Raw genomic sequence first — 12,436 nt, 5'->3', positions numbered from 1 at the left:
TCTCCTCGGTTCTTTCTGTGACGGGCATCGCATTGATGACAGACTTTGGGAACTTGGGCCAAAGTTTTGGTCCTCAAAATGGATCAGAAAATGCTTACGATCAAACCAATGATAAAATAGGAGAGAACGGTCGGGGGAGCCTGAAGCTGAAGCGGGAGTGCCCCGGGGTGCCAGCTGCAGAGGCCGCTCTTGGAAAGTGCCCACCTTCTGTGGTGAAGTTCATAGTTGTCAGCATCAAAACGACTGTCCTTCGCTTGCCTGAAGACTTAGGCTTACCGGCCTTGTTTGCGATTATAAACGTTCTGGAAACACATCCTCGTGCACACGTTTGCACACCTCTCCGCCTACGTTTGCCACTGTCCCTGCCGCGCTTTTGTCGCTGGCTGTGCCCGGCACTGGCCTCCTCACCTTCACCAGGACTGGGCTCCGGGCACCACCTTGTTCATCTTCAGTGGAGAAGAGAGGTCTCCGGTCTCCGGGCAGGCTGAACGTTTTGGACACCTTGCTGGCCACCTGAGAGTATTTTGGTAAATTGCTTATTTGTGTCTTTGCCTGTTTCTCCACTGGTGTATTTTGTCTTTTTTGTTTGTAAGGACTTTTTCAGTAACTACCGCTTGTCGCTTTTTCTACTTGGTGTTCAGTTCGAGGGTTTTTGCTTAGCTGTCTCCACATCTTGAATGTTTACGTAGGTCTCTCTTTTCGCTTTATGGTTTCTGGCGTTGGCTCGTGATTAGAACAAAGCGCTTTTCGTTGGGCGCTTCCACGGATTTTGTTTTCGCAGTTCACGCTCACTGAAAGTGACGTCAAAGCTTGTAATGAGGTGAGGGTCTGGTCTTCCCGCACCGCAGACACTTAGGTGTCGCCCACACCCACAGGGCGACCCTGGTCCTGGCTGACACCACTGCCCTGGTACCTCATTTGGCTTAGCCTTTTAGCACTCTTCAAAGTGTTCCGGTTCGAAAGAAAAATGATGCAGTTGCCCTGTTTAATGCCATTTATCAATTGATCTATTTATCCGCTGACTTAGAATACTACTTTATGGAGAACAAAGTCTGGTTATGTGGCTCTGCTGATCTTAAGCTTTTTTTCTTCCAAGTGGGCTTTAAAGTATCCGGAATGATAGCTTAAAATAAAAATATTTTTGTGGAATTACAAAGATACAAAAATGATTCTCAAGGGCTAAGGGACAGAACGTGTCCTGTCAGGATTTAATCAGCATTTTCTCCCCGACCCCAGTGTGCTCGTATCTCTCAAGTGGTACCATGAATGTGCAGTCGTTCATATTTGCTTATTTGCAGATGATGTTAAGCTATTCAGCTTGTGTGGGAAGCAGCTCTGAGTTTTTCTTGTGTCCTTCCTGTGTTCTGTTTGGTTTTAAAATAATTCTTTACAAAATTACAACTTGGAAAACTGATGTTTCTACACTGTGGTTTTTCTATTTATCATGCATGGGGCCTGTTGAACTTTCTGACTGTAAATTTATGGCTTTCATCAAATTGGTGAAAATTTCAGCCATTATTTCCTCAAATTAATTCTTATCATTGACACTATCACTGCCCATCCCGCTTTCAAGCCTGTCACCGTGTCTTTTTCATTTCAGATGTATTTGTCAGTTCTCAAATTAGTTTCTGATTCATAGGAAACCTTTGTTTGCTAATCTGAGCATTTTTTTAAAAGTTTATTTATTTTGACAGAGAGCAAACGGGGGAGGCGCAGAAAGAGAGGGAGACAGGGACTCCCAAGCAGGCCCCACACTGTCAGCCCAGAGATGGGGCTCGATCTCACGAAGCACAAGAAACCGTGAGTTGAACTGAGCCGAAACCAGGAGTCAGACAGACGCTTAACCAACTGAGCCACCCCGGCGCCCCTTGAGCATTTTTTTACATCCTTGTGCATACTTATTGTGCATATGTTGACATCTTTGGTGATTCTAACGTCTGCTTTTTTTTTTTTTTTTTTTTAATCCTGAGTAGGAGTCACATTGACACGTCTTATGTGTGTCTAGCACTTTTTGGTTGTGTCTGAGGCACTGCAACTGGTACCCTGTAGATACTATGTATTGTTAGGTTTCTCTGAGGAGCACAGATCCTTTTTTTGTTTTAAGCACTTAATCATGCAGAAACCGTACGGCAGGCTCAGTGCCCCCGGGGGCAGGTGGCAGGGCCCTGAGGTGCTCACCTCGGGTGGGTGTGCAGTTTTGTCAAGTGGTTTTCTGCATCTGTTCCAGTGATCAACGTGAATCTCATTGATCTCTGAATGTTCAAGATCATGATCCTGAGATAAACCGCACGTGACTGTTAGTTACTGTGTAGTTACTGCTGAATTCAGCTTGTTTGTATTTGAAGATTAGTTGTCTGTGTAGGAGATGCTTGGCTGTAACTTAATTTTCTCGCACCGTCCTTGCCACGTTTTGGGATTGTGGATTTCAGGTTAGTAATTTTGTGGTTTGGGCATTAATTTTAAAACCGTTTGCTTTATGCCACAGCCACCAAAACATACACCGGATTCTAACCAAAGCGAAAGCGGTCCTGAGGGGCGGGGGCGATAGCCTTGAGGTGGGATGATTTTAAAGCTCTGTCCAAGAGCCTGCCAGACCCCTGCCACGCCATATTCACAAGTCGATCCCGGCCAGCCGCGGAAGTGCCCAGCGTCCGTGTGAGGTCTTCATGGTGGTGAGTTTCAGTCCTCTGGGGTGTGTGAGCCAATGAGGACAGATTATCTCAGAGCCTCTCGAGGGCAGATGGAGATGATGACAGTCCAGATACCATGGCAGATGGTGTCTTGGTGACCTTCAAAGCAGACAAGTGGCTACAGAGAACCACAGCATTTCCTACCTGTCCAGATACCTCCAAGAGGGGCCAGTGCGTCCAGCTGTCAGCTTTGATGCTGACGATGGCCTGTTCTTTCAGTGGCTGGGATACACCCAGAAGACTGCTCTGTTCTGGGAGCTCGCTACCATTAGATGGTCTAGGCCATCTTATCCTGTAAGCAGAAACGAGGTGCCAGTGAGACTAACTCATTTATTTGAATATAAGAAAGTACAAGACTTCTGTTCTCAAAATTAAGACCAGAAATGAGTTGCTTGTCTAATTCTCAGAATTGTCTGCTTTTACTCCATGTTAAAATAACTGTTTCTCATTGAACATCATGCCGTCTTTTGAAAGTCCGTGCACGTGTCCCAGAGACACTATGCAAAGTTCTCTGCAAGCGGCCCTCGGAGACGCAGGCACCTTTGGCCGGAGTCAGCCGGAAGCGCTATCGCCTCACGGAGACCACTTCGTCACACCCCACAAAACGGTGGACACCGTGATTCGAGAGGACATCAGACAGCCCCACAGTCTGCTTTGGGGGGTGGTGACATGCAGGGAAAGCTCCAGTGAGATTTCAGCCATGTTAGTGTTTGAATATAGCGCCGTCGTTGGCGTCCACAGAACAAGGTTCCAGAGCCCTGCTCAAACTCTGCCACAAGTTGCCGCAGCCGTGGCCGCGAAGGGACTGAGACACAGAGCCCCTGGAGGTCCACTCTCTCGCGACGGCCTCAGTCTCGGTGTGCCTGGTGTTTGGGGGGCCCACCTGGCAGAGGAAACCAAGGGAGGAAGCTCCCCCTGGGCCGAGGGGTGGACAGCAAGGCGTCTAAACCCTGGAAACAAGGGTGGGGTGCGCGTGCCTTCCACCCCTGATGGGACACGGAGGGAGCCACCCAAGGCGGCAGCACGCGCTCCAGCCCCAGCACTGCTCGGACTCGTCCACAGGGTCAGATCCGTGCAGGCCTCCAGCTCCCTGTCAATCGTGTTTCCCCCCACCTTCTTCCAGGTGAAACTTTTTTTTCCTGGTAAAATACACACAAAATTGACCATTTTAGAATACAATTCACAGCTCTAAGTGCACTCCCACTGTCCTGTGGCCGTCATCACCTCTACCTCCATTCCAGAACATCCCGTCTCCCCAGAACAGAGGCCTTGTGCCCTCGGGCAGTCCCCACTGCTCCCTCCCCAGCCCCTGGCGAGCGCAGGCCGCCTCTTTGTCCCCGTGGACGTTTCAGAACTGGGATCACCATGTGTGACCTCGGTGACCCCTGCTTTCGCTCTCGTGTTTCCAAGTTTATGCCTGTTGTAAACGCTGCTCTTTGTTCTTGCGCAGGGTCTCCAGGGAGAGGAGGGCCCGGAGGACACCCCGCCGTGAGCAGCTCAGGCTGGCGCTGCCGCCGACACACGCCTGCTCGCCAGCCGTAACTCGTGGCGCAGAGGGATCATCTTAGCTTTTTAAATCGTGTAAAGATTTGCCCGCACCCACTTTTGAGGGCGTGCACGGTTTTGTGAGTTTTGACAGATGCCACCGCCACAGTCCGCGCATGGGCGCCCCGCTACGCACCCCCCCTTCCCACCGTTTCCACCCCTGGCTGCAGTACCCGCTGACTTCCTCTCTCGACTGGGTTTTTTTGGGGCATCTTACAGTGTGTGCTTCCGTGGCTGTGCAGCCAGCCTGGTTATCCTTTCGCAGTTTGGGAGGCTGCGGGTCCGAGTCTGGGCGTCAGCGGGGCAGGCTGCCCCGGGCCCCTCTCTAGCTGCTGGCGGTGCCGGCCATCCCCATCCGTGGCTGGGAGGTGGGTCCCGCCAGCCTCCGCCTCTTGTCGCGCGACTGTCTCCCCTGTGCGCGTCTGTCCCTCCTCTCAGCGCGATGCCTGCCGCTGGGTCAGGGCCCCCCTACGGCCTCATCTTAAATTGGCTCCAACTGCAGAGGTTCACAGGCGCCGGGGGCAGGGCTTCGGCGTGGGTGAGGGGACGTGGTTCACCTGGCACACGGTGCACACAGCCCTCGAGTCGGCTTGTGTGTGTTGGTGGTTGTGAAGGTATCAGTCGTGTGCCCTTCTGACCACTAGACCCCCGTTTCTGGCTTGGGAAGGTCGTAGGCGCTGCTGCAAAGACCCAGAGGGAGGCTGTGGGTGGACAGGATCAATGGCCCAGGGCGAGATCGCGGGGTGTCCCGGGCAGGTGCCCTGCCTTCCCGCTGGGAGGGGCTCTCCTCCGGCCTCCCTAAGGCTTTTTTCTTCTGCGTTTGGCAGAGCTTGTTAGTGATGTCACGTGTCCTCACGTTGTCTTTATTGTTAGGCAAAATCCCCGTGGTGCACAGGTGGCCGCGACAAAGCGGACGAGCGGGCACAATGTCCTCGCAGCACCAGGCGGCCGCCAGCCATCTGTCTCTACCTTCTTTACCCACAATACCTTGCACGCACGAAGGACTCCCTCCCGTCTCCTCCACCTCCACGTCTCTTGGGAGCCACTAATCTGTTTTATGCCTCTGGTCTGCCTGTTGTCCTATGAACCGCATCATAGGGGACCTTTTGTGTCTCGCTCCTCAAACTTTGCATATTGTCTGAGCGTTTTACCAGGGTGCAGCCTTCGTCAGAACCTCAGTCCTCTGTGTGGCTGCAGGACATCTGTTGTGTGCCGGCCACGCAGGCCTGTCCTCCTCTGTTGTTGGGCATTGGAGTCATTTCCACCTCTCGCTCGTAGGAGCACGTGCTGGTGACGTACCTCTACAAGTTTCTGTGTGGGCACCTGCTTTCATTTTTCTCAGGCACAGACCCAGGAGTGGCATTGCTGGGATGCAGGGTGATTCTGTACTCACCGGAGAAGCCGCCGCTTGTCCATGGCAGCTGCACCGTGTCCCGTCCCTACCAGCACCGCACCAGGGTTCCTGTATCTCCACACAAACTCGCTGGCATTTGATGTTTCCATTTTCTATGTGAGAGCCATGCTAGCGGGTGTGAAATGGTTTGCGTTTCCGTCAGGATCATTACGTCCAGCTTCTTCATGTGCTTGTTGATTGTTTGTGTATCTTTGGGAAAATGTTCTAGTCCTTGGCACAATTTTTTCTTCTTTTTCTTTTTCTTTTTTTTTTTTTTTAAGAGCATGAATGCACGTGAGTGGGGGAGAGAAGCAGAGGGAGAGAGAGTCTTAAGCAGGTGTCACGCTCAGCACAGAGGCCGACCTGGGGCTCGATCCCACACGCCGTGAGATCATGATCTGAGCCAAAATCAAAAGTCGATGCTCAACCATCGACTGAGCCACCCAGAAGCCCCCACAGTTAAAACGTATGTAACACAGTTTACAATTTTAACCCTTTTTGCGCACTGTTCAGTGACAATGAGTATATTGACACTGCGGCCACCACCTCCGTCTCCAGAACTGTTAATTATCCCAAACTAAACGTGTTCCCACTGACCAGAATCTTCCCCTGTCTGTCCCCTCAGCCTTTGGTAGCCTCTGTGTCACCTACTGTCTCAGGGAGTCCGCTGCTCCGGGGGCCTCGTGGCTCATGGGAGCGACTCACACACTATTTGTCCTTCTGTGTCTGCTTATTCACTTAGTAGGTCTTCAGGGTTCACCCATAGCACGTGTCAGGACTGCATTTGCTCATTTTTAAATTGGGTTGTCTTTTTGTTGAGTTGCAGGAATATGTAAATATACTTGGAATACATGATATGCAAATATTTTCTCCCATTCTGTAGGTTGTCTTTTCACATTCTTGATAATATTCTTTGATGTATAAAAGTTTTAATTTCTGGGGCATCTGGGTGGCTCAGTCAGTTAAGCATCCGACTCTTGGTTTTGACTTAGGTCATGGTCTCATGGTGCATGAGTTCAAACTGCATTGAACTATCAGTACTTGGGATTCTCTCTCTCTCCCTGTCTCTTTGCCCCTCCCCTGCTCGTTCTGTCTCTCAAAATAAATAAACTTCAAAAAAAAATTTTTAAGTTTTAATTTGTTATGAAGCATAACTGGTTTTTTAAAAAATTTTTTCTTTGGTTGCTCATTTACTTCTGGTGTCAACCCTGAGAATCTGTTGCCAAATCTGTGGTCATGAATGTTTATCCCTGTGTTTTCCCCTGTAAGAGTTTTATAGTTTTAGTTCTGACAGTTGGGTCGCTGATCTATTTTGAAGTAATTTTTGTATATGAAATGGGGTAAGGTTCCGTTCTTTTTGCATGTGGTTATTCATTTGTTGAAGATGGTGTTCTCTCTTCTTGAATGTTCTTGGAGCCCTTGTTGAAAATCCACTGGCCATAGATGCTTGGGTAGATTTCTGGACTGTTCTATTCCGTTGGCCCACGTGTCTACCCTTACACCCAAGTCATACTGTTTTGATTACTGTAGCTTTGTAGGAAAATTTGAAATTAGCAAGTATGAGTCCTCCAGCTTTGTTTTTCTTGTTCTTTTCCAACATGGTTGTGACTATTAGGACCCCTTATATCCTTATGAACTTGAGGATTGGCTTTTCTAGTTCTGCAAAAGGCCCCTGGATTTATAATAGGGATTGTATTGGGGAGCACTGGCATCTTAACAATAGAAGCTCCTCCTCGGGAACACGGGAGGACAGGATATTTCATTTATTCAGGTCTTTGTAATTTCTTTCAGCAGTGGTTTGTAGTTTTGAATCTACAAATCTTCCACCTCTTTGGTTAAATTTACTCCTAGGGGATTTTATTCTTTTGGTGCTCTGATAAATGGAATTGTTTTCTTAACTTCCTTTTGTGTTGTTCACCGCTGGTGCACAAACACAGCTGATTTCATTGTGTTGGCCTTGTACACTGCATCCTCCTTGAATTTGTCTCTTTGCTCTCGTAGTTTGTGTGTGTGGGTTCTGTGTGAGTTTCTATTGATACAATCGTGTCATCTGCAAACAGAGGTAGTTTTACTTCCTCCTTTCCTATTTAGATGCCTTTCCTTTGGCTCGGCTAATTGGTCTGGCTAGGACTTCCAGGGGTGTTGAGCAGCAGTGGTGAGAACAGGCATTCTTGTCTTGAACGTAGAAGAAAAGCTTTCAGTCCGTTACCATTGGGCATGATGGAAGCCGTGGATCTCTTGAGTTTTTCCCGCTTGAGTTTTGTTGAGTTTCTTGGCTGCGTACATCAAACTTGGGGAGTTTTCAACCACAGTATCTTCATATATTTTCCTGTCCTTTCCTCTCTCTGTTCTCCCGCTGGAGTTCCAACAGTACACGTGACGGCGTGCCAGATGGTGTCCCATGGGTATCTTTTCTTTTTTTGAGAGAGAGCGAGCGAGTGCACACACATGTGAGCGGGGGAGGGGGTAGACAGAGAAAATCTTAAGCAGGCTCCACACTCGGCTCCACACTCGGCACATTGAGTCGATCCCACAACCCTGAGGTCACGGCCTGAGCCGGACTCAGCTACTCAGGTGCTCCTCATTTGTTTTTCTTCCCCTGCTGATTAGATTGTGTCCATTACCCGACCTTCAAGTTCACTGATTCTTTCTGATGCCTGCCCAAATCTGCTTTTGAACACCTAACGTGAAATTTTTATTTTAGCTACTATACTTTTCAGCTCCACAAAAATTTCTATTTTGCTCCTTTTTATAATTTCTCTTTTTTGATTTCTCTGATTTCTTTTAGTTTTTTGTCCATGGCTTCCCTTCTCTCTTTGTGCATATTTAAGACAATTAATTTAAAGTCTTTTGTCCAGTAAGTGCAATTTCTGCACTTCCTCACAGACGGCTTGTCAATTTTTCCCCCTGTGAATGGCCCATAGTTTCCTGGTCCTTTATGTTTTGTAATGTTTTTGTTGACAACTGCGCAACTTGAATACCACAGCACTGTAACTCTGGAAATCAGATTCTCCCCCTTCCCCAAGGACTGTTGTTGCTTGACAAAAGCTGTAGTTGTCCATTTATTTGATAACTTTTCCAAACTATTTGGTAAAGACTGTATATCTTGTCCTGTGCGGTCGCTGAGTGTATGTCTTGTCCTGTGCGGTCACTCGACTTTGTTCCTTTAGCTTGTGTTCAGTTGATGTTTCATCAGAGATTTCCTTAAATTCCTGGACCTAATAAGATTGTTTTTTAAGTTTCATTTATTTATTTTTAGAGAGAGAGAGGGAGAGAGAGTGCATGTGCACACAAGCAAGTAGGGGAGGGGCAGAGAGAGGGGAAGAGAATCCCAAGCAGACGCCCCACTCAGCACAGAGCCGGACATGGGGCTTGATCCCATGACCCTGGGATCGTAACCTGAGCTGAAATCAAGAGTTGGATGCTCAAACGAGCCACCCAGGCACCCCAGTCTGTATGTGTCTTTATATTTAAAGTGGGTTTCTGGGGTGTCCAACTTTGGCTCAGGTCATGATCTCACAGTTTGTGAGTTCAAGCCCCATGTCAGGCCCTGTGCTGACAGCTCGGAGCCTGGAGCCTGGAGCCTGCTTCGGATTCTGTCTCCTTCTTTCTGCCCCTCCCCTGCTCATGTTCTCTCTCTCAAAAATAAACATTAAAAAAAAATAAAAAGAAATAAAGTGAGTTTCTTGCAGAGAATATACATACAGATAGGGTTATGATTTTTTATTTGCTTTGACAATTTTTTTTTTGATGTGTTTTAATTGGTGCATTTAAACCATTGGTGTTCAAAGTGATTACTGATAGAGTTGGATTAAAACCCACCATAGTCGTCACTGTTTTCTATGTGTTGCCCTCATTCTTTGAAAACTATACACGTAGGTATGGGTTTTTCTGGCATTTATCCTGCTTGTTCCTGCTTCTGGGTCTGTGGTTTCATGTCTGACATTAACTTGGGGAAACTCTCCGTCCTGATTGTTTCAGTATTTCCCGTCCCTTCAAACAGCTCCAGAATTCCTTCCGGTGTTCACATTACAGGCATCCACACCTCGTGTACTTGTCCTGCAGTTCTGGACATTCTGCTCTGGCTTTATTTTTTCAGTCTTTGCTCCTTTCAGTACTGGAAGTTTCTACTCCTATTTCCTGAAGTCCAGGGGACTCTTCCCTTAGCTATGTCCAGTCTACTGATAAGCCCCTCAAGACATTTATTTGTTGCAGTGTTGTGTTTTTAATCACCAACCTTTCTTTTTAGTTGTTAGGGTTCCCGTCTCTCTGCCGACATCGCCCACCTACCCTCGTGTGCGGTCTCCTTTATGCATCAGAGCCCCTGGCGTAGTAATCCAGTTCTACGTCCCCAGTCCGGTAACACCAACATCCTGACCCTGTGGGCTCCGATGTGGCGCTCTCTTCAAATTGTGTTTTTCCTTTTAGTTATTCTGACTTGCAGTTTTTTCTTGACAGCTAGTCCTGCTGTACTGTGTAAAGGAACTGCTGTCAACAGGCCTTTAGTGATGTGGGGGGTGGGGGAGGGCGGTGGTCTGCACTCCCAGGGTCAGGGCTCAGTCTTTAGTAACTTCTCACTGGTTCTGTTTCTCCGTTTTCTCTCCCCTCGGGTGGGACTCACAGCTACAGGGGGCTGTCTCCCTTCCCCCAGGTCAGTTGGGCTGTTGATCATAATAATATGCTAATACTCCAGCAGGTTAGGCTCTGGGTAGCTGTTTTCCTCCCAAAGGCCTGTTCAGAAGAGCCCTCTGGAGAATTCCAGAATAGCTTTCCTCCCTCCCCCTGCTGCTTGTCCTGTGTTTCCTAGGAGAATCTGGATGAGCTCCTGCAGGTAAAGCCCCCAAACCCCTCTGTGTCCCCTAGAGCGTTTAATTCGGAACCGTCCACACACAGCCTCCAGCACTTTGTGAACCCACGGTAAGGTTTTCCTAGCCCAGCACTGGCTCCCCACGGGACGGTCCCTGCACCTGCCGTGTCTCTCTGTTCCTGGGGAAGCAGTGTGGCCCAGGTCCGCCCCTCTCTTGCCGATGCAAGTGCCCTTGCTTTTTCAGACTGTTCAGCGGTTTACTTGTTGGGGCTAGTGGCAACTTCCAGGCTCCTTACATGTGGAAAACCAAAGTCCTTGATTCCTTTATTTTGAGGCTCTTGTTAGGTGCTTAAACCCTTAGGCATGTTATGTGTTTGGTGAGTTGACCTGTATCATCATGTCACGTCCTTGTTTATGCCTGGTAACTTTCCTCGTTCTGAGGTCTGCTTTGACGTGAATATAGCCGCTCCAATCTTGTTTTTGATGTGTTCCCATGCTCTCTCTTTCCCATCCTTTTACTTTTAGCCCACCTGTGTCATTTAAAGTTGGGCCTTATTTTCCATCCAATCTGACCATCTTTTTAAATTAAAACATTTATTAGAGTTGACATACAGTATTAGCTGCAGGTGCACAACATAGGGACTCAACACTTCTATACATTACTCAGCACTCACCATGTGTCACGCCATCTGTCACCATTACAGTACTGTCGACTACATTCCCTATGCTCTGTTTTCATCTGCGCGACTTTAGTTTACAGCTGGAGGTTTGTACCTTGTAACCCCCTTCACCTGTTTCACCCACTTCCCCACCCCTCTGGCAACCACCAGTCTGTCTTCTGTATTTACGGGCTCGTTTCTACTTTGTCCACTTGTTTTATTTGTAGATTCCACACGAGTGAAATCATACGGTGTTTGTCTTTCTGTCTTGTTTCGTGTAGCATAATGCTCTCTAGATCTATCCACGTCGTTGCAGATGGCAAAGTCGAATCCTTTTCACGACAGTCATAGTCCGTCGCACACGTACCACATCTCCTTTATCCATTCATCTATCCGCGCACTGGGGCTGCTCCCACACCTCAGCTACGGTAAATAACGCTGCAGGAAACATAAGGGTGCGTGTACTTTTTCAAGTTAGTTTTGTCTTCTTTGGGCAAATACCGTAATGGAATTTACGAGGTCATATGGTAAAATTCTTCTAATTTTTTGAGGAACTTCATACTGTTTTCCACAGCGGCTGCACACTGTACACTCCCACAGTAGCGCATGAAAGTTTTCTCCACATCCTCACCAACACTTCTTTCTTGTCTTTTAAAAAATGTTTTTAAATGTTTATTTTTGAGAGGCAGAGTGTGAGCAGAGGAGGGGCAGAGAGTCAGAGCAAGAGTGGGAGAATGTGAACAGGCTCCAGGCTCTGAGCTGTCAGCACAGAGCAGGACGTGGGGTCTGAACCCATGAAACTCGAATCATTACCTGAGTTGAAGTTGGATGCCTGACTGAGCCCCCCAGGTGCCCCACTTGCCTTTTTGAGAATAGCCATTCTGACAAATGTCAGGTGATCTCGCTTTGTAGTTTTTTTTTCTAAGTTTATTATTTTGTGAGAGAGTGCGCCCGTGCGCGCACGCACGAGTGCGGGAAGGACAGAGGGAGAGAGAGAATCTCTGTTGGCCATCTGTAGGTCTTCTTTGGAGAAATGTCCATTTGTCCAAAAGAAGTCCTTTGTGTATTTTGGATATTAACCCCGTGTAGATATATCATTTACAAAGGACATCCCCCGGGGCGCCTGGGTGGCTCAGTCGGTTAAGCGTCCGACTTCGGCTCAGGTCACGATCTCACGGTCCGTGAGTTCGAGCCCCGCATCGGGCTCTGGGCTGATGGCTCAGAGCCTGGAGCCTGCTTCCGATTCTGTGTCTCCCTCTCTCTCTGCCCCTCCCCTGTTCATGTTCTGTCTCTCTCTGTCTCAAAAATAAATAAATGTTAAAAAACTTAAAAAAAAAAAAAA

The sequence above is a fragment of the Panthera leo genome, chromosome E1, assembly GCF_018350215.1.
Source record: "Panthera leo isolate Ple1 chromosome E1, P.leo_Ple1_pat1.1, whole genome shotgun sequence".
NCBI lineage: Eukaryota > Metazoa > Chordata > Mammalia > Carnivora > Felidae > Panthera > Panthera leo.
The sequence above is the reverse complement of the archived record's forward strand: the minus strand, read 5'-3'. Positions refer to the sequence as shown.